Genomic DNA, 13,009 nt, shown 5'->3' with positions numbered 1-13,009 from the left:
ATTTATTTTTCTCTAGGATTGATTTAATTAAACACACTAAAGTGGGCCAAGACAGCAACAACAGCAAAACACTCTTAATATAGATATGGTTTGCTTCTATGGGTCTATGACTATATATGGGTATCTGGAAACGTTAGGGTATCTGGTGACCATCAAGCTAGTCACTGTTAGTCACAGGTACATGCACTGTAGTGCAAGCCCAGGTGCTAAATGATAAAGACAATCCAGTCATTCTCATAGTGTGGTCCCCAGACCAGCAACACCAGAGCCACTTGGGGACTTGCTAGATGAACACAACTGAGGGCTTACCACAGACCTATAGGATCAGAAACTCTAGGGAAAGGGCCCAGCAGTGTGCATTTCAGTAACCCCTCCAGGTGATTTTGAAGCTCACTAAGGTTGGAAAAACCCTTAGATGAAGTCACAGTGAATGCCCTTTTAATTTTGTAATTCTAAAATGTTGTGTCTTACTGTTCTGCACAGTAGTCTTGTTTGATCGTATATATGCAAAAGCACAACTGCTTGTTAAAAGGTAAAAATTGGAGTCACTGATTAGCTACTTGGGCTGTTATATCTAAATCATGTGGGCAGATTATTTTGAAAGCTGGATATTTGAATCTGTTGAAAACATGATAAGAGCTCCCCACAATCCAAATCTAAAAGTCCCATTTATTCTTCAAGAGTTAACGTAATTCACTCATGCAAAATAAATTACATTATATTTTATTTAAAAATTTTTTTTAAGGTTTATCTATTTTTGAGACAGAGAGAGACACAGCATGAACGGGGGAGGGGCAGAGAGAGAGGGAGACACAGAATCGGAAACAGGCTCCAGGCTCTGAGCCATCAGCCCAGAGCCCGATGCGGGGCTCGAACTCGCGGACCGCGAGATCGTGACCTGAGCTGAAGTCGGACGCTTAACCAACTGAGCCACCCAGGCGCCCCTAGTTACATTATATTTTAAAATGCTTTTTAGGTATTAATAGAGATCTGACATATTTTATTTGAATTCTTCTCTCATACTTTAGGCATATTTTCCAGATTGGTTTTCTTTCTCAACAAGAATCTAGGGGTGACATGTGAAAAAGCAAAACCAAAAAATAAACACAATTCTATTTTTTTTAATTTTTAACACTTATTGATTTTTTGAGCGACAGAACGAGACAGAGCATGAACGGGGGGAGAGCGGGGGAGGGGGGCACACAGAATTCACAGCCAGCTCCAGACTCTGAGCTGTCAGCACACAGCCCGACATGGGGCTTGAACTCACTGACTGCCAGCTCATGAGCTGAACCAAAGGCAGACGCTTAACCGACTGAGCCACCCAGGTGCCCCAATAAATGAAGTTCTATTACATGTAACTATATTTTAAAACTCCTGGAGTCTTAAAAACTATGGGTATTTTCTTTTTTGATTTAAAGAAGCACAAACTATATATACTGTATCGTCTGTAGTTTTATTTTAGTAACTGAAAACACCATTTTAATTGTATAACTGTTGTTATAATAAAGGTGAAGCCAAGAGCTGAGAGAATCCCAGAGCAGGTAGCAGCTAATTCTTTCTGGAGAGCTAGGGACAGGGGCCCAGAAGAGGAACTATTAAGCTATGAGATGGTGAGTTTCCAGGGTACAGAATTAGAATGAAGACTTTCTCCCCAAAACAGCACACACACAAGAACACCCCATCATGAAGTAGTGGGATGAATCTGCCAGCAATGGAGTTGCATCATGCCAGACTTCCTGAGTTAAGAGGTTTATGTGAAGGCAGTGGAGAGCCAATGAGAGTTTCTAGGCAGTGGATTTATATAACACAGTCTCTTTTAGGAAGATGGGCGCTGGCAAAAGCATGAGCTCTGGACTGAATCTCATACAGACTGTTGTCAGAGAATCCTGGCAATTTCTAACTTGACAAAAGACCAGGTCAATGCAGGAGTGGTGGCAATAAAGACAAGAACCTGAGAGACATTTGAGCTGGGCATGAATGTGATGGTCTGGGGGGTGGGGAAGAAACAAGGTGGAATTGTAAACTTCTTATGAAGTATCTCTTAATATTAGGTGTGATGCCTATTTTGCATTAGTTTTTCATGCCAATTGTTGGAGGCTAAATAAGGTTTTTATGCTTATACTGGAATGGGGGGGGGGGGGGGAGAAAGTACTCCTTTCATGTATCCAGCTGGTTCAGATGATCACTCTTCAAAATGACAGGAACAGGTGGAAAGTAGTAACACTGAGAGGCAGAGCAGGTGTTCTGGATGCATTTCTTAAGCAGCACTCCTATGGGTACAGGTTGTTGAGTCTTTATAGCAGTGTAGTCACTGGAGGAGTTAAGTATGCCATGTCCTGGGTCCTTTTCCCAGAAATTCTGATATTATTGCTCTGGGTATCTGGCTTAGACATGAGATTTTTAAAATTTCCCCAAATGATTTAAGGTGGGTGAGAAATACTGCTTGAAAATGTAAGTGAAGTCTTTTTCAGTTAGATAATGTAAGCTTTAAAATTTCATTCTGTTGATTTGCCTAATAATCTGTTGTGATGTTAATGAAACAAGAGTGTCATATATTTACCTCCTAGGGATGATGCAAAAACAAATAGGATAATGTGTGGTATGATAATATGAGCTGGTATTTATGTGGGATCAATGAAGGCTCTGCTTAAGCATGAATCTCTGGGATCACAGGTCTTACCAGACAGAGTTCTCCAGATCCCTGGGCTTGACCCAGGAGGGCACTGCAGAGGTGATGCAGTGGTGGCTGCCAGGGTGCCCCCAGCACCCCAGGGCTTGGTGAAAATGGAAGATGTGGCCCTGGCTTTCTCCCCCTGAGTGGACACAGCTGGGTTCATCTTGGGAATGCTTTCACAGAGATGAAAGGCAGGACTGACTTCCTGGTGGCCTGACTTCCCTAGGTTGTGAAATACAGGCTAAGTTCAGGGACCTGCCTCCAGATGAGGAACATTCATACAAGAGCCCAGGGAAATACCATGGCACTTAGATGAAGACAGTGCCTGGATGCCTGCAGGTGCAGGCATGTGAACATGAGGGCAGCTAGTGAACATGAGGGCAGGTTACCAAGAAAGCAGAAAAATGCCACAGGAAGTAGGCAGCACTATTGTCATGAATGTGGAAAGTGTTTTGCTCAGAGTTCAGGCCTGACTAAATACAGGAGAATCCACCCAGGGAGAAACCATATGAATGTGAAGACTGTGGCAAGACCTACATCGGGAGTTCTGCCATCGTCATCCATTAGAGAGTCCACACTGATGAGAAACTGTATGAGTGTGAGGAATAGGGCATGGTCTTCAGTCACAGTTCAAACCTTATCAGACACCAGAGAACCCACACAGGGGAGTGTGAGGAGTGTGAGAAAGCCTTCAGCAAGAACTGCAGCCTCCTTGAACATCACAAACTCCACACAGGAACAGAGCCATACTAGTGGAGCAGGTGTGGCAAAGTTTTTACTACCTCCTGAGACGCCAGAGGATCCATGGTGATAAAAATGCGCAAGATCCTGCAAGTGGAGAGACCTGAGACAGTCTGGGGAAGGGAAGGCCAGTGGGAAAGTGAGGCTTTCCCTCCCTCCCAGTGAGGCTCCTGTGTCTTACAAATACAATGAATGTGAGAGGAGTGTCACTCAGAAGAGAAGCCTTATCAAACATCAGAAAATCCACACAGGTGAGAAACCCTATCAGCGTGACACACGTGGGAAAGCGTTCACATGAACTTCATACCTCGTTCAACATCAGAGGAGCCATGTCGGGGAAAAAAACGTCCTATCATAGTGACCGATGTGGTCCATGCCAGAGTGGGTGCTCATTCCTCATTGAACTGAAGCCACCCTGGAGCCCTTCCTGACCACAGAAACCGGGCTGGGGCTTTACTGACCACTATGCATCATCTTGTGTTAGAAGACACAGAGTCTGGCTGAGATGAATTCTCTTCTACATTCTAGAAGGTGGCTGGGAAACAGCACGTTTGATTGGAAGCTATCGGAGAGTTGTCTGGAAGATGGAGGACCTGAAATGTTTGTTCTCACCTATTGAACTGAAATGGGCTTCCAGGCTGATTAACCACCTCCAGCCAGCACTTTATGATGAGTGGTGGGCAGATGGCTCTGACGGGGGCTGCTGCTCTGACCATTTTGCCTGTGATCAATCTTTCAGCAGTTGGTCAAATCTGTGATATCTTATGCTCCCCATTGTGCCCTGTGTATAGGTGCTATAAACATTTATTAAATACACCAGTGAGATGAATACATAGGGAAGGGAAGGAAAAATAAGATAAAAACAGAGATGGAGACAAACTATAAGAGACTCTTAGACACAGAGAACCAACTAAGGTGTTGTTGGAGGGGAGATAGGTGGGGGGATGGGCATTAAGGAGGGTACTTGTTGGGATACAGGGTATTATATGTAAGTGATGAATCACTAAGTTCTAATCCTGAAACCATTATTACACTATATTTTAAAGAACTTAGATTTATTTATTTTTAATGTTTATTTTTGAGAGAGAGCGAGAGAGAGAGAGACAGAGTGTGAGTGGGGGAGAGGCAGGGAGACAGAGAGACGCAGAATCCAAAGCAGGCTCTAGGGACATGGGACTTGAACTCATGAACCACAAGATCATGACCTGAGGCAAAGTCAGATACTTAACCAACTGAGCCACTCAGGCGCCCCAGAGGTGTTTCTAACTCTTAAAGTCCAATAAGGGAATTGTAGCATTCTAAAGACATTTGTTTGTTATGCTTGGGAACAAATCCTGGGATTGAGTGACAAGAAATCAAATATGGTATGGCATATATGCTGCTATAAAGAACAATCAGATAGCTAGCATGTACGTGGCTTAATTTAATTTTAATTAAAAAATTTCACTGTCCTCCATATTTCATATTTGAACATAAGTTAAATGATCAGGTCAATAGGTAATACCCCTTCCCTCTCATTTGTATGCCTGTGAATGGCAAGGGAGAATACTGTTAAATTTTTTTTAAATAGAGAAAAAAATTCTCAGAGCAACTCCTTTTCTAAAGCAAGCACACTTTTACCTGTAAGTAGATATATATAAAGCTATCTTGTTGACTTTATCATATATTTGCTCTTAAATATCGTAGCATCCCCTGAGTAAAAAAAAACAAAAACAAAAACAAAAAAACAAAAAACAAAACATACTCATATGCACACATATACATATTTTAATGAATAGCTAAGACAAAGTCATGATGATAAAACATGATGATGAACATTGTCTTGGCTGGAATAAAGCATTTATTAGTGAGAATAAAGGGTTCAAATGACCTAAATGAAGACAAAAAACTCAGAAAAAGAAAATGGGACTGCTTTAACAGTTTGACCAGCTCCCAACCTGTTAGCCTTTAATCTACATTATGTATGACAGGGATTTTGTATTTCAAATAGAATTATTAATCAGAAAATTAAAATTATTAATCAGAACAGTTTTCCATGTAGTACATCAAAGAAGTAGGCTTAATTGTCTACCTAATAGATTACAGTAATGCAGGTGTTGAAAAGAATGCATCCTCAGAAATAATATTCTACATGCTTCTTAACATTTTCTAATTTGGTAACATTAATAAGATTTTACTATTCTAAATTTTGTTGAAGACACTTGCTCTCATTATTCTGAAGGTTAGTTGAAATTTATGTGTCTGCATGTTAATTTGTCTGACAACTTGTGGTTTCTCCAAAATAAAATAACTTCAAACTTCCATTCATTACGGAGAGAATTTTGGGTAAAAATTTAGAGTAGTTAATATATATGAGGTTTTTCTTCAGTTTTTGACAGCCATTTACTTGGACATACAAATATTCAGTAAATAAGATGCCCTCAACTTCTTTTTGGAAATGACAAAAGAAACCTTCTAACATTCTAGTTTAAATATTTTATTTGAAAATGCACTGCTACAACATCACTATACAACTAAGGACAGTTGTGTGATAACCATAATTCTTTCTCAAAATAAGAATGCTTGTTTTACGCTTTAGCTGTTATATTCACCTTTTCATTTTTCAGGTATGCTCGCACCAAGCAACAAATCTATAGGAGATGTATTTACATTTTACTGTTACAGGGAGATGGTCTGTGATGTAAATAAGGATAAAAATATTTAAATTGGGGTTAGACCATTCTAGTTCATACATACATTCCATTATTGAAATAAAATACTGACTGAAAGGTAATATAAATGGTTAGTTGGTCAGCAAGTTTCAATGAGTAAACCAAATTGCTTTCCAGGATATCTTGCACAAAAATTCTGCACACTAAAATTCACTTAGCCCCTAAACCTGGTGGCAAAACTGGTCCCCAATCACTAGGGGGACAATCAAGGACACAAAGAAAGTTCTTTGGTTTAAGTTTCTGCATGATAAAGCTTGGAAAACATTTATGAGGACAGAGTGGCCTAAGAGAAGAGCCCAGCTCACTTGTGCTCCAGACCTACCCTACACTGCATTTCCAGCAGTATGTCATGGGCAACCACAGAATACTTGGGCTCACCATGTCCAAATGGATGTATCATTTCACTCTAAAACCTGCCAGCTCTCCTGAGCCCTAAACTCAGTGAATAGCCCACTAGTTGCTCAAGGTGTCTCCCTCCCCCTCACTTCTGTACCTAATAAATCACCAGGTCCGAATGAATCCACTTCTAACTAGCTATTTCTAAATCTTTTTATCTCTCTACATTCTCACCTTGCTGCTGATCCAAGCTATGAATACTTGTTGTCTGAATTATTACAACAGGGTCTCCACTGCTCTCCCTTCCTCTAGCACCATGCTTCTCAGCCTGTACAGAATGCAGGCAAGTCCTCCAACCTCAAAGGCTTTCCGTTTTGTTGGAATAAAGTCCTGAACTCAGCGTGGCTAAGACTATTTTATTTTATTTTATTTTATTTTATTTTATTTTATTTTATTTTATTTTATTTTTTTCCTTTTCCCTGCATTCTTTACCAGTGTCATCCCTCTCTTCTCCAGAACCTGTGCAGTCACCACCTGCCCCCATCTCCACCAGATGGGGCTATGGTCAGTCACTTTGAGGGGACTAGGAACTCCCTGTATTTGGACTTTGCATTTGTTCTCAGTCTGCCCTTGCTTCATCCGGCTAATTTCTTCTCAGCCTGTAAATTCTAGTACCTCCGTCATGAACTCTTCCTGACCACCCCAGACCCATGCCCTCAAGTCCAGGAGAGCTGTTCTGGCCAATAGCATCGGCCTCATCTGAAAGTACTAGACTTCCTTGTTATTGTTTGTTTCCTCATCTAACTTTCCCACTGGACCTCTGGCTTCACAAGAACCATGGCTGTGTCTGTCTTGCTCACTTGTCCAGCCCTGTGCATTATAATGAGAAATTCATGGTACATGTTACACAGATATTTGTGAAATGAATGAATCTGAATGGAGTTACCTACGAAGGCCTCAGAGTTAAAATTTCTGTTTATGCCCTTAGCTGTCTGGTCAAAGTACGACAGGAAATAGTACACAGTAATTAGCTGTCCACTTTTAAAAAGTTACCTTCCTGTCTCAAAGTTTCACTACTCTCTCCCCAACCCCCTCCAAAATCCAACAGCTAGCTAGATTTAAATCTCTTGGCCTTCTTGGAGGCTTGGTAAGAACTGTAGCAACCATCATTATATTTAAGAAAATTAAATTACTAATATCAGTCTACCCCTTTCTCCAAGAAAATGAAATTACTTCTCTACAGAATTAAAACACCATTTCCTTGAACTTGATGAGGCAGCCAATTTTCTTTTGTGTTTCCTGCCTCAAAAAAGAATATGTGTCTAGACATAATATTAGTAAACTTTTTTTTTATGAGATACCCTTTCCATTAGAACAAACTCCATTATTTCCACACAACTACATAAAGAGCTCACTGTACCTCTTTGCTTCTTAATAAAAAAAAAAAAAAAAAGAAATTTTAACTCATATCTCCAAACATAGAATTCTGCTTAAAAAACAAAACAACAACAACAACAAACCCATTATGGATTTATATACCATGCTCCATATTTTTAAATATTATCACCATTCATCTGGAGAGGTGTCAAACCAGTTTGCCTTGTCATATTTTTATAGTAGCAGTTCTCAGACTTGAATACACATCGGAATCTCCTGGAGGGTTTTTTTTTAAATGCAGGTTTCTGGGAACACTCCCTCCAGGTTACTGACTCATTAGGCCTGAGACAGAACCAGAAAATCTGCATTTCTAACAACTTCCCAAGTGATTTTGATGCAGCTGGTCTGAAGACCACACTTGGAGATTTAACTTACACAAGGAACTTACGGTAGAGAAGCACATTGTGTCTCTTTGTAGTTGTATCATGGCATTTTGACACACACTATGCCATTCTCCTTTCTTTTATTTATTATTTTATTATTATTATTATTTTTATTTTAGAGAGGGAGGGAGTGAGAGCGCATGAGTGCAGGAGGAGGGTAGAGGACCACAGAGAGAATCTTAAGCAGTCTCCAAGCTCAGTGCGGAGCCCAAGGCAGGGGCTCCATCCCATAACCCTGGGATCATGATCTGAGCTGAAATCAAGAGCAGGATGCTCAACTCACTGAGCCACCCAGGCGCCACCCCCCCACCCTTTTTAAATTTTTGGTCATCAGTATCCAAATCACTTTTGCTGTCTAAAAATGTGAAACATGTGCTCACTGCTGAAACTTAACCGCACAACGACACATCACTTTCCTAAACAGAAGAGGCCTCTTTTTGCAAGCTTAAAAAAAGAAATGAAAAACAACCCAAAGTGAGGAAGTTTTATCTTCCACCACAAACATGTTTTGCCTCTGTTGTGATTCCTTTGTTCAGGAGCCAAGCTGGCAATTAAGCTGGCACAAGGAATAGGAGCCGTGTGTTTAATATGATGACAGTATAGCCCTTGTAAGCCCTGCAACAATGAGAGCCCACACATAAACTCATCTGTAGTTCTAGTTCCTTTTCCCTTCTTGCTACCTACATGGTACTGCCCATTCTGAATTCTCAGAACCACAAAGGTAAGGAAGATTTTTGATCCTGTCACATGCTACCCCATTTAAACTATTTTATAGCCTTAACTCAGAGGAGCAACCTTAATTAATCCTCTTTAAACCACAGAGCTAATTGTTAAGTCCATCAACAAAGTGGCACTTTGGAATCTCTTCACTGAGAAGGCTATTTCCATTACATCTGTCTTCCTCTGCAATATCACCGTGCTCAGAAGAGCAAGTTGAAAAGCCTATCTTGAGTTGAGCTTGTTAGGAAGGTTATTTTTGTCTTACAGACTTCTTTTATTTTAATCTTCTTAAAATTTCTTACGAAGTTCTAATTCCCATCAGTTCTAGCATAAGCTGAGTGAAAGGGTATCAGGATTTAAAGAAAGTGATGCCCTTAGTAAGGGCCTCTGAAGAATCAGGCACACCGTGCTGTGACCATTACAAGGCACTGTGTAAGTTCCTGCTCTTCTCAAATCTTCTTTCACAGTGGGCATCTTTGTGTTGTTCACTGCTATATCCCTGTATTTTAAAATGATGCCTTCACGGGGTGCCTGGGTGGTGCAGTCAGTTAACTATCTAACTCTTGATCTCAGCTCAGGTCTCAATCTCAGGATCATGAGTTCGAGCCCCACATTGGGTTCCATGCTGGGCATAGAGCCTACTTAAAAAAAAAAAAATAATAATAATTACAAACTTTTTAAAAATGAAATAAAATGAATAAAATGGTTCTGTATTCAATAAGTGTCCATACTAGTAACACATTTTTATTTTTCACTTTAAATTGTCTGTCAGTTTATAAATGGAAAGGAATTCCACATAGGACCCTCCCACCCTTTATGTAGGGAATACAGTTTTGGCTAAATACTTTCTCAGTTTTGTAGAAGGGCATATATTTATTAGGAATACAAATGCAATGACCATTTCTTTAACACCAATGGTGTCCTCAAAGCTTCTTCTTCATTTTGTAGCTATATTAGCTTATCTAACTTTACAGCCCATTCTACTCTCTATTTATTCACCCTCTCTGTGTTCATGAAAGAATCCAGCCAGGGGGTGCGTGGGTGGCTCAGTCAGTTGGCTGTCCACTCTAGAGATCAGCACAGGTCTTGATCCGAGGGTTGTGGGATCAAGCTGCGAGTTGGGCTCCATGCTGAGTGTGGAGCTTGCTTGTAATTCTTTCTCTCCTTCTGCACGTTTCCACAGCTCCTTCTCTCTCTCTCTCTCTCTGTCTCTCTCTCTCTCTCTCTCTCTCTCTCTCTCTCTCCCCCGACCCCCTCTCTGTCTCTCTCTCTCTTTCCCCAACCCCCGAAGAAGAAGAAGAAGAAGAAGAAGAAGAAGAAGAAGAAGAAGAACAACAACAACAACAACAACAACAACAACAACAACAACGGAAAGAAAAGAAAAAGATTCCAGCAGCCAGGGAGGAATCCATTACAAGAACATCAGCTACAACTAGGTCACGCTACTCAGATATTCAGATATGGACCTAGACGTCAGCTTTGACTGCTGGCTCCTGAATCATCTACTCTTCTTTCCAGATTATTCAACCCTGAGGTCTGCTTCACGGACGCTAGACCTTGCGTCAGACGCCCAAATTGGGAGAGCCTCACACCACAATGCTTTATTGCCCTTTCTAGCTTTGGATCTCCTGTAACCCAATACCACCTAAACCAAGCCAGGCTCTCTAATGCCCTTTGGATATTCTTCCTCTAACGAGTCACAAGTCCATTCTCCTGAATCTCTTCTAGCACCTAAGTTCTAATTTTTTTCCTGCAAGTTCTCATTTTTTCCCCCATTTCCTGTTGCTGGAATACCACCAAACCCCTCATGGACACCCTAAGTATTGGCAAGGTACAACGTTGCTGTCTAGACTTCACTTTCAGGGCCCACGGTATAGGAATGATCAGGCAGTCAGCATCCGACAAGCAGAGTGGACAGACAGGACAGCAATTGGGGTGGAGGGAGGTCATAGATGAGGCCCTACGTGCTCTTATTTCCAAAGAATAATGTAATTGGTGAATTCTCCTAACCAGCAAGGATCAAAGTGATGTATTATTTTAGCACTCCCACAAGAATTTACCTACGTCATTTCTGCACAGAATTTTATTTTATGGAAACGTTCCACACTTTTTAACATACTATATCACCTCCTCATGCCAAGTAATTTCATAGTTTAAGAATTATAAAATGTACTCATCAAAAATTTGACAAACCATGTGTTATGTATTACGTGTTTATATATTTTAAAAATCCTGAACAAATCTCTCGAGATTCTTTTTAAAAACAACCACCGGCACAGCAGGACAGAAACACAGAACAACTCATAGAAGACCAGCACCTGTCCTACAGGTCCAATACTTTGAAATTTTGTTGAAATACTTGGAAAATTAGGGGTACAGTACATGAGAACAAAGGCAGGCTACAAGAGTCCCTTCTGCACAACACAGAAGCCTCAGAAATGAAAGGTCCAAACCTCTTCTAGAGATAATAATCAATGAGGAAGAGCAGCCCCGAAAGCATTAATGCAATCGGTGTGCATGCTGCCAGCCTACTTTACAATCCATGACAAGCAGCACCAAGTGAGAGCGCATCGTGTTTGCTCTTCTGATATAATAGAAAGGATGAAGGTGAACATGACCTGCTGAATCCGATCATGTTTGACTGAGGAGTGACAGAGGAGTTTTCTTCAATTAATTGCCAGCTGCATTACTTGAGCTAATGCCAGCTGGGCTTTCGTCATGAAGTGACACCAAAACAAATTATTCTGTACTCAGTGCTGGCTGGGATGCAGGTAGTTTGTCCATCCACAGGCGAAGGAGGGAGAGGGGCAGGGGCTCTGCTACCTGAATTTTGGGGGCATATTTTGGCAACTGTTTCAAAAAATAACAGAGTTCATGTTAATTACTAAAATGTCCAAATGGATCTGTTTAGGCTCAAATACATATTTGGATGACCAGATTCTTAGAAGGGATAAACCAAAGAGGAGAGAAGTGGCCTCACCAAGGTCATGCAGATTTCTTTTGCCATTAGTGAAATCCATATTCACATTCAAGTCACATGGTCAAGGGCAGGAAGAGGAAAAAAGGGTTTTATCGAGGACATCCATATGAGGGGATTCTTGAGGGGGTGAAAATGATGACTACAGTGACGTAAAAGAAATCCAGTATAAGAGTTAAAGGAGCCAAAGGCCAGCTAGTACATTCAGAAGAGATTAACAGGCCCAGCTGCTGGGACTTTTCTAGCGAGGTGCCTGTCCTGGTGGTCACAAGCCCATGTGTCTTCTGGCTGCCTAGACACATTCCTGTCTGTCTGGATGGAAGAGTGCCCACCCACAAGCCAGACCTTTTCATTACAGGAAAGTTTCTGAGGTTCCATGTGTCAGGCAAACTTCACTTACCATCACTTCATGTAAACACCTCTTCTACGGAGATTTCTTACAGAAAAAAAAAAAAAAAAAAAAAACCACTTGAAAACATCTACCCAAAGAGGTGAAGGTCAGAATAACAGAAGCTATAGAGGAATCTAGGTATGGAATCTACAGACATAAAATAAGTGCTCCCAATGAGGAAGCAGTAGCAGCTTGACCTCTGAATTCTTTGCTATCTGTTTGCTCCCTCCGTTTTCAAACTGTAGCCCTGGAAATATAAACATGCTATTCTAAACATTCACAGGCCTGCGGCGGCAAAATGCCACAGGCCAGCTTCACAACTGGGGCACGCAGACCATAAATCCTGTGGTGGCGGGAGGGAGGTACGGAAATGGACATCACTGGTCAGCGCCCTGCACCAAAGAACACTGGGCACAAGCAAGAGGCCACTGGCAGCCCATTCCAGGATTCTCTCATTCAATGAAGAAGGAAGGACCTCAAGGATTGAATTACCCAGTTGACACTGGTGCTACTCATGCCAGGGGGCAAGAGTTACAAGACTGCCAAAGGCCAGAGTTGCTTTGGATTTCGGCAGAATCGTTTGGTCTCTATTGTGGTCATGTGCACTTCTATTCTGATACAGAATTTAGAGAAGGA

General features: G+C 41.2%; 1 protein-coding gene and 1 pseudogene across 8 annotated transcripts in view; one reads left to right on the top strand and one right to left on the bottom strand.

Annotated features, from left to right (window-relative positions):
* Nucleotides 1-13,009, bottom strand: part of PDE4D (phosphodiesterase 4D) — a 1,391,688-nt gene that overhangs the window by 495,246 nt on the left and 883,433 nt on the right. The window lies entirely within an intron of this gene.
* LOC112860367 (zinc finger protein with KRAB and SCAN domains 4 pseudogene) lies at nucleotides 2,460-3,981 on the top strand (annotated as a pseudogene).

This window comes from Puma concolor, chromosome A1 (assembly GCF_028749965.1).
Source record: "Puma concolor isolate L17-30 chromosome A1, mPumCon1.1.hap2, whole genome shotgun sequence".
Taxonomy (NCBI): Eukaryota; Metazoa; Chordata; class Mammalia; order Carnivora; family Felidae; genus Puma; species Puma concolor.
The sequence above is the reverse complement of the archived record's forward strand: the minus strand, read 5'-3'. Positions and strand labels throughout refer to the sequence as shown.